Consider the following 26,587-nt stretch of genomic DNA (forward strand, 5'->3'; position numbering starts at 1 on the left):
ATTTTTCCAGTTAAGAGTAGGCTATCAGTAGGTAAGTTTTGGGGGAGTCAAAAGTTAAGTGCAGATTTTCAACTGTGTGAGAGGTGTCAGCAGCCCCAACCCCAAAACTGTTCAAGAGTCAACTACAGTATAGTACATGTGAAAAACAGACAAATGAACTTGAAAATGTTTAATTATCCATCATGCTCTGATCCTTAATGGGTCACTATTATAACAATCTGTATTAGTACATAATTCTACTGAGAGTTCTACACACAAACCTCTACTGTGGTTTGTACCTTGTAAAGTCACCATCTGTTTTCATCTGTCAACTTGAAGGCAGAAGCCAGCAAGGTGCCTGGCCAAGAGAGTTTGCTGAAAGGGACTTCAAACCCGTAAGATGGACCCTGGAGAAAGGAAAGGCTGCCTTACTTCCAGCAGATACCAGGAATGAGGCTCACTGTCTCCCCCCTCTCCACCCACCCCGGCTTTGCTCCCTCCCAGTTATTTCTAATCCAGAAAAGCAAGCACCTTTGCGGAGAGAGGGGCTGCCAATCTCATTACAGCCCTTCCTGTCCCAGAACCACTAAGCTACTTTGCTCCCGCAAAGCTGGTTAAGCACCTGGGAAGACACAGGCAGTCCCTCTGGCAGAGAGGGAGCCCGGAATCGGCCTTCTGAAGAAGGCTGCATTCTCACTAGATTCTGCAGGGACAGCTGGAGTACACACACCATAGCGTTAATGGGAAGGAAGTCCAGTTTGTCAGGCATACCAGCCTTACCAAGGTGGGGGAAAGGCAGGGCACAGAGGCAGATACAGGGCCTCATCTTCTTCGACTGCAGCAGAGGTGTGACTTTTAGAGAAGAAAGGAAAGAACCTGACTGAACACCACTGCACAGACCCCCATCAAACTCAATACCTCCCCACTTGTACCAACTTGGTCTTGAAAGTATTCTGGTGCTGTTTCATGCTCCAGCAGCTCAAGAGTGGCCTGCCAACCCTGATGCCCAGAGACAGGACCCTGAGAGCCCTAACACGTTCCTGGAGCATTCCTCCCACCAACAGAACACCACCCGTGTGTGGCAGAGGATAAATTCTAGCAGCTGTCTGGGTTTTGTGCACATGCACCCCAGGCACGTCCTGGTGCCAGCGCTGGGATGCGGGGTTCTGCAGAGGGCCACCTCTTGCCAATCCTCTGGCCCGGGCATCGTCACCACAGCACCACTGATGCAGTGACTCCCGGGGAGGGAGGCGGGAGGCAGTCCAGCTGCTGGCAGCCAGCCACTCCCAGAGCTCTTCCAGGGCTGGTCCTTGCTTAGTCCTCTGCCTGCCGGCTCAGGCCTCGCCCCACCCCCACCCCTTCAGCAAGAGCCTAGAGCTGAAGGGGCCCATTGTTGAGCCCTGGAGGTGGGGTGGGGAAAGAAGCCAGGGCTGGGACTGGTAGAGCATTTATTCTGCAAGAGGGACTGCTCATCCCCTCTGGACCACATCCATAACCAGAACCCCAGGAACTAGCAACACTCAGTGCAGGACAGGCGGCAGGGCGCAGGAGAGGAAGAGTCTGAACCTGGGAGCAAAAGAAATGTTGAACTACATCCTACCCACTATATCCTGCCTCTCCACTTTAGCAATAACGGAACTAAGACCCTGAAAGGGGAAGGGACTTGCCCAATTCAACTCACAGGGCTATCATCTGGACTTGGGGGAGTGATTCTTTTCTAGCCACAGAGGGGCAGCCATGCCAAGGCCAGGGAGGAGTAAAGGTGAGGGGCCAGGAGAGGAGATCTGCTTTATTAAGAGACACAGCAAATAGGAGACAGGCAGAGAAAGGTAGAACCCGGTGTTCTCACACCCAGCAGAGGCCCTTGGCTCCAGGGCTCCTAGGAGGCACCATTGCTGAAGGAAGAGACCGACAAAACTCTTACTCCAACCCCCTCCTCAGTCACTTACCATGTACCTACTATGCGCTCACCCTGTGCAAGGGTTTGGGGGAAATAAAAAGGCAAGAGAAGTTACAGTCTAGGTCCCCAAGAAGACACTATGTGCAGGTTCCTTTTTTTTTTTTTTAATGGAAAGCAATGGATTTTTTAGTTAACTAATTTGTTTATTTTTAATAATCTCTATACCCAGTATGGAGCTCAAACTCAAGAGCCCAAGATCAAGAGATGGATGCTTACCCCACTGAGCCAGCCAGGTGCCCCTATGTGCAGGTTCTTTAAAAGCTTTATCTAGGGGTGCCTGGGTGGCTCAATGGGTTAAGCATCTGACTCTTGATATCAGTTCAGGTCTTGACCTAATTATTAATTAGCTCTAATGATCTTGATCTAAGATCTAATTATCTTGATCTAATTATTAATTTAATTTAAAACAAAAAAAGGTGTATCTGCATTGACTGATTATAAACTTCCCGTTACTACCCTGCATTATGGTTTACCGATGAGAAAACTGAGGTTTGGAGAGGTGACCAGGGTCACGCAGAGAGTAAGAGAGAAAGCCAGAACTCAGCTCCTATACATCTGCACACTGAATTTCCTGGCTCAAAGATGCAGACCCACAGAGTCCTATCATTAAAAATATACTGAATGGGGGCACCTGGGTGGCTCAGTCATTAAGTGTCTGCCTTCAGCTCAGGTCATGATTCTAGGGTCCTGGGATTGAGCCCCATATCGGGCTCCCTGCTTGGCCCCTCTCCTGCTTTCCCTGCTTGTGTTTCCTCTCTCGCTGTGTCTCTCCCTGTCAAATAAATAAATAAAATCTTAAAAAAAAAATTTTATATATATATATATATAAAGAGAATGCATTCAGGGATTCTGTGAGGAAGTTTAAAGAGAGGATAGAGGTTTCAGAAAAAGAGGAGATTGCACACCCACACATAGTTCCACTCCTTCCGAAGCCCCACCAAAACTACAATTTTAAAAAGAGAAAATAAAAACTTTAAGAGAAATTTTTTGAACAGCAGAAGTCCCTAAGGATGGGAAGGACAGCAGAAGAAAGAATCACAACAATATTTTGGAAGCTGGAAAGCAGCTGGGCCAGTGACAAGTGGGAGCCAAGCTGAGAAAAGTCACAATCCCCAAGGTGAGAAGCATCTGACTGACCCCACAGAAACCTCAAACAGCTTGGGAAATGGAAGTCTCAAAAACCTCTCCAAGAGGAAGAGGTGGCAGAGGGTAAAGTGCTAAAAATATAGAGTATTACTTAAAAGGTATTTAAGAAGCAGTAACCCCCCCCCCCAGGCACCCCCCCCCCCCCACCTCAAAAACAAAGCCACTGGGTCACTATCCCTCTACCATCCTGCAAAAGGCAGGGATTCCCCTAGAGGGGATAAATGGAACATCCCTTTGGGCACAGAGGGCCTGATTAGAGAATGGGGAAGGGAAGGAGAGGGCAGGAGGGAGGGTGTGTGTGTGTGCACACCTGCATGTGCTACATCAAAAATAAGGAAAGCATGCATAGATATTGAGATCCCAGTCCCCTTCTTTACTTCTTCCTGGAACATGGAGCCTGGCTTCCACCTCTTGGCAGGAGACAAGAGTGTCTTTTCTGGACAGTGCCTGGGTGGTTCAATCATCAATCGGCTGCCTTCAGCTCAGCTCAGTATCAAGCCCCGCATGGAGCTCCCTGCTTGGCAGGAAGCCTGCTTCTCCCTCTCCCACTCCCCCTGCTTGTGTTCCCTCTCTTGCTGTGTCTCTCTCTGTCAAATAAATAAACAAAATATTTTTTTTAATGTATTGAAAAAACAAAAAGAGTGTCTTTTCTGGTGACTCTGACCAAGCCAAGAAATATATAAAGAGGGGAACCTGGGTGGCTCAGTGGGTTAATGCCTCTGCCTTTGGCTCGGTCATGATCCCAGGGTCCTGGGATCACATCTGGCTCTCTGCTCAGCGGGGAGTCTCCTTCTCAGTCTCTCTCTGCCTGCCTCTCTGCCTACTTGTGATCTCTGTCAAATAAATAAAATCTTTAAAAAAAAAAAAAGAAATATATAAAGATACAATCACCAGGCGTTCTCAACAAATGGCCCAACCAGGTCACCACACAAAGGAGCTCCATTAACAAGCCCATCCAGTGCTGTAGCTCCCCGCCCCCCCAGCTGAGAGCAGACAACACAAAATCACCAGACACCCAAGGCAAGCCGCTAACATGGAAGAGAGAGAGCAAAATACATAGGAAAAGGCAACCAAGTGGAAACAAACTATGCAGGAGAAGAAAATTTCAGACAAAAAAACGCTCATTAACATATATTCAGAGAGACAAGATATTGTCTTTCTGGATATTATTGTTGGGGGGGACTACAAACACAGTAGGTGACATACAAAATTCAACAGATGCATCCCCTCTCCAACCAGCAGAGTTTGGCCCACAGCAGGTGCTCACTCATAGTATCTACTGAATGGATAAATGAAGTAGTGATTCTCAAACTTTAATGCACACAGATCATCCGGGACCTTGTTAAAATGCAGATTCAGGGGCGCCTGGGTGGCTCAGTGGGTTAAGCCGCTGCCTTCGGCTCAGGTCATGATCTCGGGGTCCTGGGATCGAGTCCCACATCGGGCTCTCTGCTCAGCAGGGAGCCTGCTTCCCTCTCTCTCTCTCTCTGCCTGCCTCTCTATCTACTTGTGATCTCTCTCTGTCAAATAAATAAATAAAATCTTTAAAAAAAAAATGCAGATTCAGATTCCATGGATATGAGGAAGGCCCTAAGATTCTCCATTTCTAACGAGCTCCCAAATGACACATGGTTTGGTCCAGCAGACCTCACTCTGGGAAGCAAGGATCTTCTGGAGCTGTTCTTTGCACTGGCTAGGCATTAAAATTACTTGGAACTAGTAGAGTGTCCACGTGGCAGCCCCACTCACTGAGACTCTAATCAACTTGGCCTAGATGAGACTGAGACATAGCTTAAAGCCTCTCCAGATGAATCCAGACCAGAGTTGAGAACCACTACTCCACAGAAACCCTGTAATTGTGTCAATCATTTGACCTGGCCAGAACTGTCCTGTTCTCCCATGTTCTCTCCCACTGTTGACACTGACCACTCTTTCTGAAGGCCCTCTCACCGCAGCCATGAGCATCAGTTTATAGGATGACTTACTACACTGATGATGCTTCTTTTTTTTTTTTAAGATTTTATTTATTTATTTGACAGAGAGAGAGAGAGAGATCACAAGTAGGCAGAGAGGCAGGCAGAGAGAGACGGGGAAGCAGGCTCCCTGCTGAGCAGAGAGCCCAATGTGGGGCTCGATCCCAGGACCCTGAGATCATCACCTGAGCTGAAGGCAGAGGCTTAACCCACTGAGCCACCCAGGCGCCCCCTGATGATGCTTCTTAATTCTGTGTAAGTCCCGTTAATGTCAGTGGATGGAGAATCATTCTACTGAATTCCCAAGATATTCATTCTAAGAATGTTGTCCTTATTAGATTATCACACTTACCCTAACCTTCCTAATTTCTTTGTAACTTCGGACCTTAAAACTTTCAGGTTAAGCCCTTTTAGGGAGGAGTTTTTTGTTTGTTTTAGTGAAATGTGGATATTTTCCTAACCAAAAATCCTAATCCATTTTCCCAATGTTCCTATTACTAAAGTAGAATTTAGTAGTTTTGTGTCCATCTCATCCATGCCAAACATGGAATAAAATAATATCAGCAGACATTTACTGCTATCAAAATTGCTAAAATTACAATAGAAGGGATGGAGGATAAGTTCAGGTCTTTCACAATAAAGAGCAAAAGACTAAAGATGGCAAAAAGGAGAGAAAGAAATAAAACCAGATGATCAGTACAAGTTCCAATATCTAAACAAAAGGAGTTCAGAGGAGAGAGGGAAGGGAGGGAAATGACCAAAATAATATAAGAAAACTTCTCAGACCTCAAGTACAAGCTTCCAAATCAAAAGGGTTCACTGAGCATACAGCACAAGATGAAAACAGACCCACAATGAGCTACATAATTAGGAAATCATTAGGAAACAGAATACTGGAGATAAAGACAAGATCTTACATACTTCTGGGCAAGGGAAAGGGTCCCACACAGGTCCCACACAAGATGTGGAGTGACTTTAGACTTCAGTGTTAACTCTAGACCATAAATGCAATATCCTCAAGATGCCAGATGCCAAAGGAAGGCAATTTCCAACCCAGACCTTTACATTCACTTGACTGAGTTTCTATTACTGTGTCTTCTAGTTCACCAAGTTTTTCTTCTGCAGTGTCTAATCTGTCTTTAATTCCATTCAGTTTATTTTTTCATCTCATGCAATGTAGTTGTTTACTTATTTGAGAGAGAGAGAGAGAGCATAAAGGGAGAATAAGAGGGAGAAGCAGACTACCTGCTGAGCAGATAGCCTGACGTGAGGCTCAATTCCAGGACCTAAGCTGAAGGCAGATGCTTAACTGACTGAGCCACCCAGAAGCCCCTCATGCAATGTAGTTTTTATTCTAGAAGTTCAATTATAATCTCTCGAAAAATACATTTTTTAGGAGTACCTGGGTAGCTCATTCAGTTAAGCATTTCAGGGTTGTGAGGTAAAGCCCCATACTGCGCACAGAGCTTACTTAAAAAAAAAAAAAAAAAAAAAAAAGATGACAGCAGATTTCCTATAGAAAAGGAAATGAGGGACGCCTGGGTGGCTCAGTTGGTTAAGCAGCTGCCTTCGGCTCAGGTCATGATCCCAGCGTCCTGGGATCGAGTCCCACATGGGGCTCCTTGCTCAGCGGGGAGCCTGCTTCTCCCTGACTCTGCCTGCCACTCTGTCTGCCTGTGGTCCCTCACTCCCTCTCTCTCTCTCTCTGACAAATAAATAAATAAAATCTTTAAAAAAAAAAAAAAAGGACATGAGAAGACAGTGCCAAAATATTATTTAAGTACTGAAACAATAAACTATTGACCTAGAATTCTAGTCTAATGGAAATCTTTTTTAAGACTAGTGGTGCCTGGGTGGCTCAGTTGGTTAGGCATCTACCTTTAGCTCGAGTCATTATCCCAGCCAGGGTCCTGGGATCAAGCCCCACATTGGGGTCTGCTCACCAGGGAATCTGCTTCTCCCTCTGCCCTCACCCTGCTCATGTTCTCTCTCTCTCTCTCAAATAAATAAAATCTTTAAAAAGAAAAAATAGGGTGCCTGGGTGGCTCAGTGGGTTGAGCCTCTGCCTTTGGCTCAGGTCATGATCTCAGGGTCCTGGGATCGAGTCCCGCATCGGGCTCTCTGCTTGGTGGGGAGCCTGCTTCCTCCTCTCTCTCTCTCTCTGCCTGCCTCTCTGCCTACTTGTGATTTCTCTCTGTCAAATAGATAAATAAAATCTTTTAAAAAAATGATTCAGGGGTGCCTGGGTGGCTCAGTGGGTTAAGCCGCTGCCTTCCGCTCAGGTCATGATCTCGGGGTCCTGGGATCGAGTCCCGCATCGGGCTTTCTGCTCAGCAGGGAGCCTGCTTCCTTCTCTCTCTCTCTGCCTGCCTCTCTATCTACTTGTGATCTCTCTGTGTCAAATAAATAAATAAAATCTTTAAAAAAATTAAAAAAATAAAATAAAAAAATGATTCAATTTCCATTATTAAAAAAAATAATAGAAGAAAAAAATAAAGACTAAATAAACTTTTTAAACCTACAAAAGCTGAAAGAATTCATCACCAGCAGACCTGCTCTACTAAAAAAGAAGTCCTTCAGATAGAAGGAAAATAAACCATATAGAAATATGGATCTATGCAAAGAAATGAAGCAAAAGAGGGGGCAACTGGGTGGCTCAGTCAGATGAGCATCCAACTCTTAGTTTCTACTCAGGACATGATCTGCAGGTTGTGAGATCAAGTCCCTGGTCAGGCTCCACATGCAACACAGAGTCTGCTTCAGATTCTTTCCCCCTCCCTCACCCTGCCCACCCTATGCCTCCTCTTGCTCATGGTTTCTCTCTCTCTCAAATAAGTAAATAAAATCTTAAAAAAGAATAAAGGGCACCTGGGTGGCTCAGTTGGTTAAGCATCTCCCTTTGGCTCAGGTCATGAGCTCAGGGTCCTGGGATCAAGTCCCACATCAGGCTGTGCTCAGCAGGTAATCTGTTTCTCCCTTTCTCTCTGCCCCTCCTCCCCCTGCCCTTGTGCACTCTCTCTCCCAAGTAAGTAAAATCTTAAAAAAATAAAAAATAAAATAAAATAAAGAGGGGCACATGTGTGGCTCAGTCAGTTAAGCACCTGCCTTCAGCTCAGGTCATGATCTCAGGGTCTTGGAATTGAGCCCCACAACTAGCTCCCTGATTAGTGAGGAGCCTGCTTCTCCCTCTCCCTCTGCTCCTCCCCACCCTGCTTGTTCGCTCTCTCTGAAATAATAAATAAATAAATCTTGAAGAAAGGAAGGAAAAGAAAAAAGAAACAAAGTGAAGTGAAGCACTGGAAATAGCAACTACATGGGTAAATAGTTGAGATTTTTTATGATTTAGATTACTTTAAAAGATAAATTGACTGTTTAAACAAAAATAAGATGAGTACAGTGTGGGTTTACAACGTGTATAAGAGTAATTTTTTTAAAGAGTAATTTTTGACAACAGCATAAACGGAGAGAAATAAAAATGTTATACTATTATCTATTTATACTATTACTAATAAAAATATAGGTATTTATACTTGAAGGCAGACTATAAGCTAAAGATGTATATTATGATTCCCATAGACAGTATAAGAAAACTGTCCTTATAAACATAAAAAGCACTCTTAATTATAGGAAACTAACTGAGGGTTTGCTGAGGTGAGTAGGGAGAGGGATGGAGTAACTGGGTGATGGGCATTAAAGAGGGGACATGATTTAATGAGCACTGGATATTACATGCAACTGAAGAATTACTGAACTTTACATTTGAAACTAATGATACACTATATTTTAACTAACTGAATTTAAGTTAAAAAAAAAGATGCAAAATTCTTTTTTTTTAAGATTTTATTTATTTATTTGTCAGAGAGAGAGAGAGAGTACCAGCAGGGGGAATGGCAGGCAGAGGGAAAGCAGGCTCTCTGCTAAGCACGGAGCCCAATGCAGGACTTGGTCCCATGACACTGGGACCATGACCTGAGCCAAAGGCAGATAGATGCTTAATCAACTGAGCCACACAGGCATCCCTACATGCAAAATTCCTTTTTTTTTTTTTTAACTTTTTGTGTACTTTTTTTTTTTAAGAGATTTTATTTATTTATTTGAGAGAGAGAGTGAGAATGGGAAAGAGAGAGCATGAGAGGGGAGAGGTCACAGGGACAGGCAGACTCCCCACTCAGCAAAGAGCCCGATGTGGGACTTGATCCCGGGAGTCCGGGATCATGACCTGAGTCAAAGACAGTTGCTTAACCAACTGAGCCACGCAGGCGCCCCAGGTGCAAAATTCTTTTTTTTTTTTTTTTAAAGATTTTATTTATTTATTTGACAGAGAGAGAGATCACAAGTAGGCAGAGAGGCAGGCAGAGAGAGAAGAGGAAGCAGGCTCCCTGCGGAGCAGAGAGCCCGATGCAGGGCTCGATCCCAGGACCCTGAGATCATGACCTGAGCCGAAGGCAGCGGCTTAATCCACTGAGCCACCCAGGCACCCCCCAGGTGCAAAATTCTTAACAAATTCTTTAGCAAATAGAATCCAACAATACATTTAAAGACTAATACACCATGACCAAGTGGAGTTTGTCCTAGGAATGCAAAGTTGGTTTAACATTTGAAAATCAGTTTTAACAAATCAGTTAATTCAATGTATTAACAAACTAAAAAAGAAAATCCTTCAGTCACAGGAAAAAAACATTTGACAAAAGCAAAGCAGGAATAGAGGGAGCTTCTTCAACCCGATAAAGATCATATATGAAAAACCTACAACTAGGGGCACCTGGGTGGCTCAGTGGATTAAAGCCTCTGCCTTCGGCTCAGGTCATGATCCTGGGGTCCTGGGATCGAGCCCCGCGTCGGGCTCTCTGCTCCATGGGGAGCCTGCTTCCTCCTCTCTCTCTGCCTGCCTCTCTGCCTAGTTGTGATTTCTCTCTGTCAAATAAAAAAAAAAACAAAAAACAAAAAAAACCTACAACTAACATCATGCATAATGGTGACACTGAATGTCTTCCCCTGAAGATCAGGACAAGTAATCTCATCTTCTATTCAACCTTATCCCAGAGGATATAGCCAGTGCAATCAGACAAAAAAAAGAAGTAATTATCAGACATAAGGAATATAAAGGAAGAAGTAAAATTGTCTTTATTAGCAAATGACGTGGCAGTCTATGTATAAAATCCAACAGAAGCTACAAAAAAGTTACTAGAATACATTTAATAGGTGATAGGATGCAAGGTCAATATACGAAAATCAGTTGTGTTTATATATATACTAACAACAAACAATAGGAAATTGAAATTTAAGAATACCATTTTATAGCAGTATTACTGACAACAGCCAAAAAGTGAAAGCAACCACCAGTAAATGAATAGAGAAACAAAATGTGGTATATTCTCACCATGGACTATTTATTATTCAGCCTTAAAAGAGAAGGAAATTCTAACACATGGTACAACATGGATGAACCCTGAATACACTGTGTATGGTAAGTGAAAAAAGCCAGTCACCAAAGGACAAATACTGTGTGATTCTATTCCTATGAGGTATTTAGAATAGTCTAATTCACAAAGACAAAGTAGAACATGGTTCCAAGGGCTGGGGCAGAGGGGGAATGGAGAGCTATTGTTTAATAGGCACAGACTTTCAATTTTGCAAGATAAAAAGTTCTGGAGATAGATGGTGGTGATAGTTGCACAACAATGTGAATGTACCTAACACTATAGAACTATACCCTGAAAGACGCTTAAAATGGTAAATTTTATGTTATATATATTTTACTACAGTTAAGATAAATAAAAAAGCCAAATACCACGTAAAAAATACCATTTACGATAACAAAAAATACATAATACTTAAGTATATCTGACAAAAGATGTGAAAGAGCTGTATATACTACAAAACATTGGTGAAAATCTTAAAAATACAATACAGACATACACATTGTTTATTGGTGAGAAGGTTCAATATTGGTAAGATAATGGATACCTCCCCAAATTCATCTATACCTTCAACACAATCCCAATCAAAATCCCAGTGGGCTTTCTAGTAGAAATTAACAAATGGATTCTAAAATGCATAGGAAAGTGCAAAGAATGTGGAATAACTAAAACAATTTTGAAAAGGAAGAACAAATTTCAAGATCTTACCCTGATTTCAAGATTTTCCATAATCTATAGTGATCAAGATAGTGTGGTACTAGGATAAAGACAGACAAATTGATCAATGGAACAAAAAGAGAGTCCAGAATTACATCTACCCATACACAGACACTGATATTTGACAAAGGTGCAAAGGCAATTCCATGGAGCGACAAGTCTTTTCAACAAATGGTGGTGGAATAGCTGAATCTCCACAAGCAAAAAGCTGAACTTTAATTCCTACCTTGCACCACATACAAGAATTAACTCCAAATGGATCACAGACCTAAATGCAAAACCGTAACTATAAACCTTCTAGAAGGGGGCACCAGGCTGGCTCAAGCCCCCATGCTGGGTGTAGAAATTAATTAAAAACAAAATCTTTAAAAATAATAATAAATAAAACTTCTAGAAGAAAAACAGAAGAAAACCGTTGTGCTTGAGTTAGGCAAAGATTTCTTGGACATGACACCAAAAGCAAAACCATAAAAGAACAAATTGTTAATAAAAATTTTTTTTAAAAATTGTTAAACTGGAGTTCATTAAAATTGAAAACTTCTGCCTGTCAAAAGACACTGTTAACAATTAAAATGCAAGCCAAAGACTGGAAGGAAATATTTGCAAATCAAACATACACAATCCCAACATATTCAACAAAGAGTTTTTATGCAGAATACATAAAGAACTCACAAAACTGAATATGAAAAAAACCCACAACTGAAAAATGGGTGAACTATTTGGGTTTTTTTTTTTTTTTTTAAGATTATTTATTTATTTGACAGAGAGCAGGGGAAGAGGCAGAGGGAGAAGGACAAGCAGCCTTCCTGCTGAGCTGGGAGCCTGATGTCAGCTCATATCAGTTCGAACTCAGGACTCTGGGATCATGATCTGAGCTGAAGGCAGATGCTTAACAACTGAGCCACCCAGGCGCCCCTGGGTAAACGATCCGAACAGACACATCACCAGATATACAAATGGCAATCTAATACATGAAAAGATGCTCAGTAATACTAGCCACTGGGGAAATGCACATTAAAATCACAATGAGATAAACACTACAGACCTAATAGAATATCTAAAATTAAAGAGACTGATCACACCAAGTGTTGACAAAAAAGTGGACAATCTAGAACTTTCAGACTCAGCTGGCAGGTATATAAAATAGTACAGCCACTTTGGAAAACAGTCTGGCAATTTCTTTAAAAGTTAGTGTATCCCTACTGTATGACTCACAATTTCAATCCTAAGGATTCACCAAAGAGAAATTAAAAAAAGATCTCCACAGAAAAACTAATACATATGTTCACAGTTTTATTTGTAATAACCAAAAACTAAAAAGAACCCATTAACAGGAGGATGGATAGACTGTGGTTTATACATATAATGAGATACTACTCAGCAATCAAAAAGAATGAGTTACTGAAATACACAACATGAATGAATCTCAGAATAATTATGCTTAGTGGAAAAAAGCCAGGCAAAAAAAGGGAACACGCTGTCTGATTCCATTGACATAAAATTCCAGGTAATGCAGACTAATACAGGGACAGAAAGCAGACCGGTCTATTGCCTGGGGAAAAGGAAGAGCAAAGGAGGGACAGGATGAAGGAATCGGGGAGGGGCACAAAAAACTTTGGAAGTTTGGGAATAATGGGTATGTTCATTGTCTTGATGGCTTCCCAGATATACACATATGTTAAAACTTATTGTTTTAAATATGTTCCATTCACTGTATATCATTATACCTCAATAAAGCTGTTATTAAAAATGAAAAGAATAAACACTTCATTTTTCAAACTGAAGCACAGGGCAGGGGCTAATCTTGGACTTAGGAACCAGAGGACAAGATCTGGGAGCATGACACCTCCTCTCCAAACTCTGCCAGGAGGAGCCGGGGTCCCTGAGAAAATGGGAACCAGGCTGCCAGAGAGGCGTCTGAGCCCTCTACACTCAGGACAGAGGGTCCTGCAACGGAAACTGGAGCCCAGAGACATTATCTTGCCCCAGGAGGTTACACAGCTAGTAAGTGGCCTAAACCCGGGTCTGTCGAAGTCCTTCTCCTCATCTACCACAAACTCAAAAAAGTTGACCTGAAATACGATAAAGATAAATGCTTGTGTCTATGTGTTTAGAACAGACAAGTCTCCCCATTGAAGCCAGAGAGCCAGAACCAGTATGGCCATCCCAGAAGAGCCAGGCACCATGGACACAGCAGCTGAACTTCCAGTGCAGGAGTGTTTGAGGGTGGTGGGGTGACAGGCAGGCGTGGGACGAAGCTGACAGTCGGTCTGGGCTTTGCGTGAGGAGCAGACTAACCGGCTCCTCCAGCATGGTTCCAGCAGCCACCTGCAGAAGGCTTTGCCGGGCCCTCTGCCCCAACAAGAAAGCACTACCTCCACCCACACAGGCTCGGACAAGGGTAAGACCACACTTTTAGTTGAGTCAAGGAAGGGACCCAGCTGAGGCCTGTAGCAACCCGGCACCCACCCTGACCCAAGGACTAAAGAAGCAGGAACTCACATGGTGCCAGGTAAGAGGTGAACAACCCTAGGAAGATGAAGTCCATAAACCAGCCAACCAAGCCCTCTGGGCCAGGAATCAGTAGGTCTGGCACCCAGGCCATGGGGGACCACAAGAAGCCAAATTTAGTCCCCATCCCTGCAAGCCCCACTTCTAGGCTGGGCTAGGAGCTGGCCTGGGCTGGTACAGAATCCAGGATGCTGCAGCTGCCCCTCTGTCCACCTCCATGGGGGTGAGGCTGAGCTCTGGGCTCCAGATGATGCCCACAGTCCAGCAGTACGGACATCCCTTCCTCAACCACCCCTCCTGAGAGCCCACACGGAGAACGCCTCACCAGCAGTTCTCTGCCCTTCTGTCCCTGTTCATCCTTGGCCCTGGGCCCTGGGTTATTAATCAGCTGTGACTAGAAGATGTGATGGGAGCAGGTCAGTTTCGTGCTCAAGTCACGAGCAGCCACACTCACATCTCAGATCACGTGGCAAAGAGGGTTCATAGATAAGGTCCTGTTAATGCAATGCTGCCCCTTCCCTTTTATGGAATGTGTCTGGAGGACCTGAGGAAACCTGTGTTTACTGCACCATCCTGGCCCTGGCACGGAGGCACCCCATCAACAGGGGTAGACAGCTGGAGGGGTGACCACCTAGGCCTCTGCAACCTCAGCCTGGGGCTACCCCTCTCTGCCTTCTGCCCAGGCCTGGCAGCCACCCAGACACTCTCATCTCCAGTCTAGACTCTAAGGAAATGCCCCATCACTCCAGTTGGCATTTTTAGTGGTTGGGGGAGGGATCCGGTCTTGCTGTTCAAAAACTGCACTGCTTCCTCCCTCCCCACGTTTAAACACAGGAGCAGTCTGGAGACCACCCTCTCCTGAAATAACTGCAGCCCCCTGCTTCGAAATACACCAACTCCCGCTGCGAAGACAATTCGGTTTCCTTACCTGCTGCCTTCTGCTGCCTCCCCGCAGACACAGTTTCGATGAGGTCCAGGCTGAGGTGGAAGAAGATCCAGCAGGACACACTGCCTGCTCTCGCGCAGTGGGTTCCAAAGCTCCGATGCTCCGATCCCCAAACCCCTACATCTTGCGCTCCCCTCGACCCCGGAGCGATCCCCGTGCGGGGCAGCCGGCCTGCAGGTTACCACCTCCTCCTCCGCCGGCGCCTCCGGATCCTGGGCCCCTCAGGGGGCCCCTCTCCCTCCTGCGACCCCTTCTCGTCCAGGTATGTCTCCTGGACAGCCCGCACCACCTGTCCTTCCTGTACCCCAGGAAGCCAATTTGCTTCCTGCACCCCCAGGCGCCCCTCCCCCTCAGGCCCCTGGGGCCCCACAGGCCGGGCCCTCCCCACTAGCTCGAGTCTCTCCCGGCGTGCCGGGGCCGCTCCCAAGACCACTGCCTCCCGCCTGAGGTGCCCGCAGCTCTCCCAGTACCGCTCCCCCTGCTCCCCGGAACTTTCGAGCCCCTCCCCGCGCTCCCAGGAGCGGTCCCCGAACTCGGAGAGCGGCTCCGGCTGCTGCAGCAGCCTGCGTGGGCTCCCCTCCCCCTGCTCCTGCACCCCGGCGCGGGCCTCCCCACGCTCCTGCACTGCGGGGCTGCCTCCCCCCTTTTCCTGGTGCTGCTTGCGGGGCCCCAGCCCCTCCTCCTGCACCACAGGCCAGCCCGCCGAGCCCGTCCACCGCGGCGGGCGCCTCCAGTCCGCGCCGTCCGACAGACCCCACACCACCCCCAGGCTGGGCTCCCGGCCACGGCCGCCCCGTTCCTGCACCCCCGGGCCCACCCCGCCCTCCTCCTGCACGGCCGGACCCACGCCCCCCTGCTCCTCCACGCCGAGCTTCAGCCCGCGGAGCAGCTGCGGGCCCCAGCTGAGAACCCCGACCCGCTGTGGCTGCTGCTCCGGCAGCGCCGGGCTGAGCCCACCGCGCTCCTCCTGCGCTCCCTGCCCGACGCCCCCCGCCCGCACTGCCCAGCGCACTCGCCTGCCCCCAAGAGGCCGCGCGGTCCCACCCCTCCAGATGGTGCTGCCCTCGGCTCGCGCTCACAACGCCCCCCTCCCGGCTCCTTCCGCTCCGTACCCCTGGGGAGGGGGCTGCGCGTTGGCGCCCCCTCGGGTTCCGCGGCCACCCCCACGTCCCAGACCTGCCTCCTAGCCCTAGCCTCCCGGCGTCGACGTCCGCCCGCCGGGCGCCGCGCCCAGCGCCGGCCCCCGCAGGTGCTGCGGCCCCGCGCGCCGGCCCGCGAGCCAGGAGCGCCCGCCCTCCCGCCTGAGTTCCTGAAGCCAGCCTGCGCGTGCGCCGCCCCAGGGGGGGCGGGGTCCGGCGAGGTTGGCCCGCCTTCTTAAGGGGGCCAGGTCTCGCTTGCTCCTCCCCTCTTTCCTTTCTTCAGTCACACCACCAATCCCTCTTCTTCTCGCGGCGGGAATCTCCCCGCCCCAGATCCACCTTGCGCCTTCTTCTGTGCCTACTGGCAGAGGTGAAGCCGAAGGTAGGGAGTTCACACCGAGACTTTGCAATCAACCAGGCCCATTGGAGGAGCACTGAAACAGGAGTCTCGAATTCTCAGTAGCAGCAGTTCAGCTGCTGCCGACTTACCTTGTGAACAGTATGAAAAGTCACTTCCATCTGGATTCAGTTGCTTTGTTTCTAAAATGGGGAGGCTGGATTGGAAAGTTTCCAAGGCCACAGTCCAGTGAGTGTTTGCAGAGCCGGACTCATCTCTCAGCAGGTGCCCAGAGGCCTGGGAACCCGGGACACCCCCATCCTTTCCCTGGGGTCAAGGGAGGACATTTCAACAACGGAGAAGTGGTTTCAGGCCTGTGACACTTCCTTTCCTGTAAAAGGGGCCTTCCTCCCTCCTGCCCCGCTCCCTCTTGGGTGTTCTCCCTGTAGCCACAACGAAGGAGAAAATTCAGAGCTCCTCCTCCCAGTGGTAGTGCAGCCCTCAGACCCAGATCCTAGCTTGCTGAAGGCAGCCTTGAGACATGGTGCCTAGAAACCAAAAGCTTAAGGCCATTTGGCACTTTTACTGACTACCTCACCTATAAAATGGGTAAAATAATAAAACAAGTCCAAAGAGAACTGTCCCAAGGATCAGACATCAACAATCCGTGTAAGGATGGCTCTTTCAGCACCCCTATTGTCAGGCATTGGGCCCCAGGGCCCTGGCCAGAGGGCAGGAGGACAATGAAAAAGGGATGGGTTCCAGACACATATGGGGGGCTGGATGGGGTGGATTTGCATCATGCTGTCTTGCCCTCTGAGGTAGTCAGGGCAACTTTCCACTAAATGATTTTTTTTAAAGATTTATTTATTTTTGAGAGAGTGAGAAAGAGGACAAAGCATAAGCAGGGGGAGGGGCTGAGGGAGAGGGAGAGAATCTCAAGCTGCCTCCTGCTAAGCACTGAGCCCAGTGCAAGGCTTAATCCCACGCTGAGATCATGACCTGAGCCGAAATCAAGAGTCAAGAGTCAGATGCCACCAGGTGCCCGTCCACTAAATCATTTGATAATGGTGTATGAAGCAGCTTGCCTTAATCAGAAAGCCAGAGCCACCAAGCAGAGGGTGAATACACTCTACCTGGTCCAAGAGAGAGTCTAGGGCAGACAGGACTGACTCTGTTGCCTGATCTCAGGGGGAAAAGCCAGAGGGGAAGGAATATGAGAGGCATCCTCTCCCAAATTCCTTCACACTACCTCAGTAATGACCCTTGCTAAGGTTTATGGAAGCTTCCTGTAGGTAAGGCCCTACTTGGCACATATTCCCATCTAACATCCACCACAATCGAATGAGGTACTCATTACCATCCTCACTTTTTAAAAGATTTTATTGATTTATTTGACACAGAGAGAGAGAGACAGCGAGAGAGGGAACACAAGCAGGGGGAGTGGAAGAGGGAGAAGCAGGCTTCCTGCAGAGCAGGGAGTCCAACACAAGGCTCAGGCTGGAGGCTAGATCCCAGGACTCTGGGATCATAACTCGAGCTAAAGGCAGCCACCTAAGGACTGAGCCATCCAGGTACCCCCTACCATCCTCATTTTAAAGATGGACTTTACATCATTAAGTAACTTGCACAGGGTCATACAGCTGGTAGTATTAAAGTCAGAATCCTGATCTAGTTTTTGACCCCAGAGTCCGCTCAAAAGCACAAACACACAGAAAGCAATGCCAAACCCAGGAGCCTCACCTTGGGATGCATTGGGACTGACTAGATTTGGGGGGTCAAGAGATGCAAGCCTATATAAATCAAACTCCAAATCAAACAAAGCCAGAGGTCGAGGCACTTGTATCCTGGTCAGCCCTGCTAGGTGTTTGTCTAGGGAGGCCAACTACCTGTTCTTCTGCCTCCCCTCCAGCGCCACAAGCCAGATCCATGCCTCTTACATCCCTAGTGCAAGGTTTTCTGGAGCTTTAGTTTCACAGAAAAGAGGTCTCCTGCTCCCTTTCCTCATCCTGCCTAGTCCCAACTCCTGGACTGTCCCCCTCACCATCACTGAGCCCTGGGGGCTGTACTGAGAGGTATCTGAGGCCGTCTGTCTCCTTCTCTGCACTGTTCTGCGAGCCCAGTACTACTAGTAGCCTGGAGACACCCGGGGAGACTGCTGTGCCCCCAGGGAGCTGACAGCTTATGGGAGGAAGTGAGACAGTCTAGAAGCCTAAAACTCAGGAGCTTCAGAAGGCAACTGTGGGGATAAACCCCAACCCTGTAACGTGCCTGTACCAGTCTCTTCCCAGATCGGGAACTTGAGGAGAGTTGCCCACAGCAGAGTGACTGCGGGCAGGGGGAGGGCTTGTCGGGTCTTGTTCTAAGTGGAGGCAGACCAAGCTGCCTGAGGCAAGATTGTGGGGGTGCCCTTAAGAATCTCCACTGTGAGATGGCTGCACTGGGGGTTATACAGGAGGCCAAGGAAGGCAACCATGGGGCAGTGACGGGCGGCCTGGCTCATACCTGCAAACAGGTGCTCAGCCAAGAGCGGTGGGTGCTGCTGAATGATTGGGCAGAAGGTTTTTGTCCTCTTTCTTTTTTAAATAGAGAAATGTTTTTTTTAAACTACTGTTGCAACCTGTGAATGGGAAGTGACCTGAACTCAATGGGTTCAGTGGGTTTTGACTGGATTTTTTCCCCTTTTTTAGTGGAAGAGGACAATAATGCAATAGAAAATGTGAGAATGTAATTTTTTGACCTTTTTATTAAAGTGTGATATATATCCAGGGAAGTGTAAAAACGTGCACATCTTTTTTTTTTTTTTTTTGACAGAGAGAGATCACAAGTAGGCAGAGAGGCAGGCAGAGAGAGTGAGAGGGAAGCAGGCTCCCTGCTGAGCAGAGAGCCCGATGTGGGACTTGATCCCAGGACCCTGAGATCATGACCTAAGCCGAAGGCAGCGGCTTAAACCACTGAGCCACCCAGGCACCCCTAAAAACGTGCACATCTCACAAAGTTGAATATACCCAGCACCCAGATCAAGAAACAGAGCATATATAATGAGCATCTGGACGGACCTCCACATTTAATTTTTTAAGTAAGTATTATATTAATCTAGCATGCCCTTCATCCTCAGGATTTATTTCTAACTCTCTGATGACCCTCCTCCCTCCCCAAATGCACAATGATGGAGAGTTCTTTCTGCATTTACAGGTAGTAAAGGGGTTTTTCTTGTGACATCTTTTTGTTCCATTAAATATACACATGTGCTCTGCTCCTTGATAGTAAATCTATTTCTGTAGGTCACAGTCAAAAACTTGGGCTCCCAAAAACCCCTGCTCTGGCTTGACAGCATTGTGGAGGTTGTGATTCAGGCCAGGTGAGAGCACGGGGGAGCAGGCAGGATATTATGACATCAGCGCTTCTCCAACTTCAGTGTCATTCAGCAACCAAGGGACCTGGGGATCTTGTTGAAACACATATTCTGATTCAGCAAGTACAGAAGGGGATGCTAAGATTCTACATTTCTATGACACTTGTATACTTTGAATAGCAAGGCTTTGGACCCAGAGATTTTCTTTTTTTTTTTTTTATTAAGATTTTATTTATTTATTTGACAGAGAGAGAGAGATCACAAGTAGGCAGAGAGGCAGGCAGGGTGGGGGGGCAGGCTTCCCACGGAGCAGAGAGCCCGACTCAGGGCTTGATCCCAAGACCCTGAGATCCTGACCTGAGCAGAAGGCAGAGGCTCAACCCACTGAGCCACCCAGGTGCTCCCCTCCACCTTTTATTAAAAAGCATTTTATTTGTTTATTTGTGAGAGAGAGAGAGAGAGAGAGAGAGCACAGGCAGGCAGAGGCGGAGGGAGAAGCAGGCTCCCTGCCAAGCAAGGAGCCCGATGTGGAACTTGATACCAGGACGCGGGGATCATGACCTGAGCCAAAGGCAGATGCTTACTCGACTGAACCACCCAGGCGTGCTGGACCCAGAGATTTTTTATAATGCTGCACATGAGAATCACATGAGAAGCTTTTAAAAAACACTGATGCCCAGGGGCGCCTGGCTGGCTCGGGGGAGGGAGGGGGTCCGTCCATCGGTAGAGCACATGACTCTTAATCTCAGGGTCATGAGTTCAAGCCCCCCATTGGGTGTGGAGCCTACTCAAAACAAAAAACAAAACTAAAACACAGACTGCCCAGGCTCTACTCCAGAGTCATTAAATTCTCATCTCTGGGGTGAGGCTCAGCATCCACAGTTTTCAAACGTTGCTCAGTGATTCCAGGAGGCCACAGAAAAGGCAGCTGCTAGGTCCCCTGCACAGTCCCAGTGCCTAGGAGAAAGCTTGAGCTGAGGGAGGAGGGGAGCGAGGTGTGGGGTCACGACTGGTATCCAAGCAAACAATTCAATTTGACAAAGGGCAGAAGATTTCTTAGTCAGGAAGGGACCATCTTAGTGGAGGTGAGGAGAGGGATTTCTGAAGGAATTCTGAGGCAGGAGGCTATCTGCTAACCCAGGCCACGTCCTCCCAGGACGAAGAACATACCGTGCCTTTACCCTATCAGGCAAGTCAGAGCTCCCTGGAACTGCTCAGATGGGCGGGGCTCACGTGCCCCCAGGCAAGTCAGACAGTTTCAAAACCTTACTGGGGCATGGGGACGAGTGCTGCCAGCTGCTCCCACGTGCCTGCCCCTTCTGCCCAGCCACAGAAAAGGCCAAATGAGCCAACAGGTTTCAAACCCTCCATCAACAGTGGCTATTCACAAAAGAGCACCGCAGCCCTGGGTTCTGACGCCCCCTGGTGGACACCTAGAATTAAAGTTTAGTAACCAACAAACGGACCCCTGGGTGCAGGTCCCACACAATTTATCCTGTGCCCAGCCAGTGCCCCGCACAGTTGTGTAAAACATGGCCCCATGACATAATCCAGAAACTGCTACTGACTGGGCATATGAAAGACTGGCTCCTTTTATGCTCTACTACTTTATGCCCCTGAAATCTGAATTCCACCCCTGGAATTCACTGTCCTAAGTTTAGAAATGATAAGCTGTCAGGGCTTACCCTTAAATGGCAAGATATTTTATCACTTTTGCATCTCTCTCCCTCTTTGTTCAGATCACCCCATTGGTAGTGTAGACACAGCACAGTCCTTCGCTACCTGTTCTTCTCTCCTTCTGCTCCAACAATGACCATCCCGGAGAAGCCCCTTCCAGCTGCTTTTTGAGACACCCTCTCAGCTTGGTAAGCTCATGTCCACTAACCCGCACACATCCGGGTTAATGAGGCCTGCATGGACAGAGCCTCCTGCATCTGTGGCTGCCGCCCGAGGGACAAGTGACGATGTTCATTGACTCCCAGACACTTAGATTTGGTCACACTGATCCAAGGGAGTAGCAATGGAATCCAAACTCAAACCCAGCTCTGTCTCTCTTACTCCCCTAGAAACTTGCCCAGAAACCAGACTCGGGTCTTTGGCAACCTCTTTACCCATCTGATCTGTCACCACTCTCTGCAGACCCCAAACATTGTAGGGTTCCACCGTCCCTCCTGCCTCCTCTCCTAGCTTCCTCTCAGCCACCACCTCAGTGCTGTTAGGGAGAACCTGGGCCCAGGGCCCACCTTCTTCATTTAAGTGATAATCAAGGGCCCAGACATCTACCTACACATTGGATTCCCTGTGAGGTGAACAAATGCTTTCCTCAGTGGGCCTCTGTTTCTCCCTTTCCTGGAAGAGCGTAAGGATTCGACAAGATGATACTGTGATATGTGTATCCCGTGGATGGTGTTTTACCGCAAATGTCCTTTCATGACTTACCGACTTCAGTCTCTTTGCCTCCGTGTTAATTCTCTATTAATGTTTCTAAAATACCTGTTAATTATATTACTCCCTTACTCAAGAACTTTTCATTGCTCCCCAGTTCCCCCTAAGTAGTCTGCAAATCACAGCAGGTGATTCATCCTGGTAACAATGGGAAATTGGGTCCAGATGGGCCAACAGGCTGAACCTAGAGGTCAAGACAGTTCTGCGGGTTAGAACACAAGAAAATTCTGTTTCCAGAAGACAAGGCGGTCAGTATGTTGGACATGAGAGGTGCAGCTAGAACAGCAGATACAAGTCACCAGCCAGCTAAGACACTAACCTATAACTCCTACAACGGAGGGCTTGTCCATAGTAAAAGGGCAAGTTCTAGAACATTAGTTTTAGTTGTCTGAGACACCTCAGTATCAACAGCCTCAAAGGAGGTGATCAGATGGTGAGGCCAAGGGGAACCCCCAACACACCTGGGCAGGTGCCTGAGATTGCCTACAAGATAAGTTCAGATTAACACAGTCCTATCCATAGCACAACGGTACTCTTGGGAAGGGGAAGAAAGGATTATAATGGTACCCTTAAAGGAAAGAACTAAATCTGGGGTTGAAAGAGGAAATGCACATTCTCAGTGGGAGAAGGATTTTATGTGAGAGCTAGAACGGCTATCAGAGAACATCAGGCCTCACCCCCGAAGTGAGGGAACTGAGGGGCATAGCAAGTCACCCAAGGACACCCAACAATTTAAGAGTGGTGACTCCAGGGGCGCCTGGGTGGCTCAGTAGTTTAAGCCGCTGCCTTCGGCTCAGGTCATGATCTCAGGGTCCTGGGATCGAGTCCCGCATCGGGCTCTCTGCTCGGCAGGGAGCCTGCTTCCCTCTCACTCTCTCTGCCTGCCTCTCTGCCTACTTGTGATCTCTCTCTGTCAAATAAATAAATAAAATCTTAAAAAAAAAAAAGTTTAAAAACCCTTAAAAAAAAAAAAGAGTGGTGACTCCACTTGGATTAGAATCTCCAATACCCAGATACCAGCTCTAATTTTCTTTCACCTGACTCCCTAGCCCCTCTAGCACATTTATGTATGCCATGCCGAAGCTGATTGCAAAAACAAAGCTAAGAGAGTGAAAATATTTTAGTGGAGGAGCACCTGGGTGGCTCAGTCAGTTAGGCACTCGACTCCTGGTTTGGGCTCAGGTCATGATCTCAGGGTCGTGAGATCGAGCCCCGTGTCAGGCTCCACACTTATGATTCTCTCCTTCTCCCTCTACACCCCCTGACCCCCCACCACTGGCTTGTGTGCACTCTCTCCTTCTAAAAAATATGAAAAATAAAAAATAAATAAAATAAAATAAAAATATTTTAATGGAGCTGAGGACTTATATATAAGGATTAAATATGGTGGCCTGGTCTCTATACACTTGGTTGGGAGTGTTGAGAAAGCACTTTAAGGGATTTGTTGAAGGGACCAGCTGGATATCAAGAGAGGCTAGGACTGGATTCTAGCACAGGGACCGGTTAGACCATTAGGACCTCCCTGTTACCCGCCAACTTGCACATAGATGAACATAGCCACATACACTCTCTTCTTGAATACTGGTAGCCGACATAGATAAGAGTCACAGTTTGAGATGATGAGATTCCTGGTCCTTGGTGTGGGCACTTGTGTAGGACAAACTATTCAGCAGGGAGAGGAACAGGAAACAGGCAGTAAGTACAGAGAAAAGGAGGAGCCAGGGGAGTGACGCTGTATCAAAAGCTACTATAGAGCCTCTTTAGGTATTAAGGAAGCCTTTCATGTGTGGAGAAAATACTTTTTATCAGTTTGTCAATTACCTTAGGATTGGTTTATGCTGTTTCTTGGCCATGCAACCATAATTTGTATAAAATTGATTTACCCATCTTTGCCCACAATGCACCTGTTTTGGCTTTGTTTTTTATTTAAAGTCCGTTTTGTCTGATAATAATATAGCCACCCAGCTTTCTTTTGGTTACAATTTACATAGATTATCTTTCCCCATTCTTTTACTTTCAACTTTTTATGTCTTTACATCTAAAGGAAGTCTTTTATAGATGGCATATAGATGGATCCTGTTTTTTTATTGCAATCTGCCGATCCTGCCTTCCCCCTCCCCCCCTTTTCTTAAAATTTATTTGACAGAGATCACAAGTAGGCAGAGAGGCAGGCAGAGAGAGGAGGAAGCAGGCTCCCCACTGAGCAGAGAGCCTGATGCGGGGGTCGATCCCAGGACCCTGGGATCATGACCTGAGCCGAAGGCAGAGGCTTTAACCCACTGAGCCACCCAGGCGCCCCCGATCCTGCCTTTTGATGAGAGTTTAATCCATTTACGTTTCATGTTATTACTGATAAAATGGGATTTTTTTCTGCCATGTATCGTGTATTTGGTTTCTATATGTGCTTCATGGTTTTTTGTTCCTCAGTTCCCCTATTTCTGCCCTTTTTTGTATCTATTTTCTGTACTGTGACATTCTAATTCCCTTCTTTCCTTTTCTGTATATTTGTAAAGTATTTGTTTAAAATGTTATCTATTTATTTGAAAGAGAGGGCACGCACAAGTGGGTGTAGGGGCACAGGGGGTGGGACAAGCAGAGTCCTCACTGAGCAGGGAGCCTGACATGAGATCCCAGGATCCTGAGTTCATGACCTGAGCCAAGGTAGATGCTTAACCAACTGAGCCACGCAGGCACCCTTTAAATTATTTTCTTAATGGTTACCTTAGGGATTACAATTAACATCTTAAATTGAGGACAACCTAATTTGAATACCAATTTAGTTTCAATAGGATACAAACACTCTGCTCCTATACTTTCCATTCTTCCCTCTTTATACTGTTGTTGTCACAGATTACACCTTTATATATTGTACGTCCATTAACATAGATATATAATTATTGTTTTATGCATTTGTATATTAAAACATATGGGGGGAAAATTACATACCATATCAGAAGCACAAGAATACTGGCGTTTATGTTTACCTAGTTACATTTACCAGGATCCTATATTTTTCCTCATGCCTCTCTATTATTGTCTAGCATTCTATCATTTCAGTAGTTTCTCCCTTTAGCGGCGTTTCTTGAACATCGGGTCTATTGATAATGAACTCCCTCAGTTTTCTTCACATGTGATATCTTTTTTTTAAGATTTAATTATTTATTAAGAGAGAATAATAATTTTTTATAAATAATTATTTATAGAAAATAAAGAATTGTTTATTCAGAAAGAGAGAGAGAGACCATGAGCAGGGGAAGGGGTAGAGGGAGAAGCACCCTGCTGTGCAGGGCTCCATCCCAGGCCCCAGGGATCATGACCTGAGCAGACACTTAATCGACTGAGCCACCCAGGCACCTTACCTGCAATGTGTTAATTTCTCTTTCATTCTTGAAGGGAAAAAAAATCTTGCCAGATAGAATTCTTGGTTGATAGTTCTTTCAGGACTTTAAATATGCCATCCCATTCCCTTCTGGCCTTCATAGCTTCCAGAGGGTAATCAGCTGTTATTTTTATTGAGGTTTTCTGGTATGAGAGGAGTTACTTCTCTTGCTGCTTTCAAACATCTCCCTTTTTCTTCTGGTTGTGAAAATTAAAATATACTGTGTCATCTTTTGGAGTTTATCTTTTTTGGAGTTCACTGAACTTGGATATGGAGATTTATGTCTTTCCTCAAATTTGGAAAAGGTTTTTGTTGTTGTTTTGTTTTTTGATTGTGTATTTGTTTGTTTTAAGATTTTTAAGCAATTTCTAAATCCAGCATGGGGCTCAAACTTACAACCCAGAGTTCAAGAGTCACATGGTCTACCGACTGGGTCTGCCAGGCACCCCAGGCTTGGTAAGTTTTAAAGCATCATTTCTTCAAATGTGTTTTCTGCTCCACATGTCTCTCTTCTCCTGGGACTCCAATAATGCCTATGTTGGTACATTTGATGGTGTCCCATGGGTCCCTCAGGCTCTGTTCATTTTTCTTCATCTTTTTTCTTCCTGCTCCTCATACTGGATAATTTCAATTGTCTTGTCTTTTAAGTTCACAGATCCTTTCTTCTACCTGCTCAAATTTGTCACTGAATACCTCTCATGAGTTTTTCATTTCAGTTATTTTACGTCTCAGCTCCAGAATGTTTAGTTCCTTTTTATAATTTCCATCTCTTTATTGACACTCTCATTTGTTCTACAGTTTTCCTGATTTCCTTTAGGTCTTTGACCATGGTTTCTTTAGCTCATTCAACACATTTAAAGTAGTCATTTTTAACATCATTATCCCTCAGTGTGGCTGTACTTTCTTTTTCCCGTTTCTTGTTTTGTTGTTGTTGTTGTTTTTTAAATTGAGAACTCAACATACTGAGCATGATGTAGTGATTCCGAAAATCTAATTCTCCTCAAGGATTGTTTAATCTTGCTTGTTGAGAACTAGAGCTGTGTGTTTGTGATGTTTCCAAATTAGTTTTGCAAAGTGTGAATTGCTTGTTGTGTCATTCAAGTTTCTGTTCTGTTATCTCTGCAGCCAGCCAGTGACCTGACACAAATTTCCTTAAATGTCTGGTTCCCAAAGAGAAATATTGTCTTTTTAAATCCCTTATAAGTCACTTCAGTCCATAGGGGTGCAAACAATCAAAAGTGATCAGGAGCAGGGCTTCCTGGGTGGCTCAGTCAGTTAAG

The 26,587-nt window shown here is 46.4% G+C and overlaps 1 protein-coding gene across 4 annotated transcripts in view; it reads right to left on the reverse strand.

Moving 5' to 3' along the window:
- Positions 1–15,050, reverse strand: part of TNK2 (tyrosine kinase non receptor 2) — a 46,650-nt gene extending 31,600 nt beyond the window's left edge. For 3 of the 4 annotated variants that reach the window (XM_046002074.1, XM_046002073.1, XM_046002063.1), the window contains exon 1: positions 14,635–15,050. The gene's annotated coding sequence lies outside the window, so the exon portion shown is untranslated. Of the gene's footprint in view, positions 1–278; positions 387–14,634 lie in introns of all 4 variants that reach the window. The other variant, XM_046002064.1, reaches the window with a different exon arrangement.
- Between the last annotated feature and the right edge of the window lie 11,537 nt (positions 15,051–26,587).

Source organism: Meles meles, chromosome 4 (assembly GCF_922984935.1).
Source record: "Meles meles chromosome 4, mMelMel3.1 paternal haplotype, whole genome shotgun sequence".
Classification (NCBI taxonomy): domain Eukaryota; kingdom Metazoa; phylum Chordata; class Mammalia; order Carnivora; family Mustelidae; genus Meles; species Meles meles.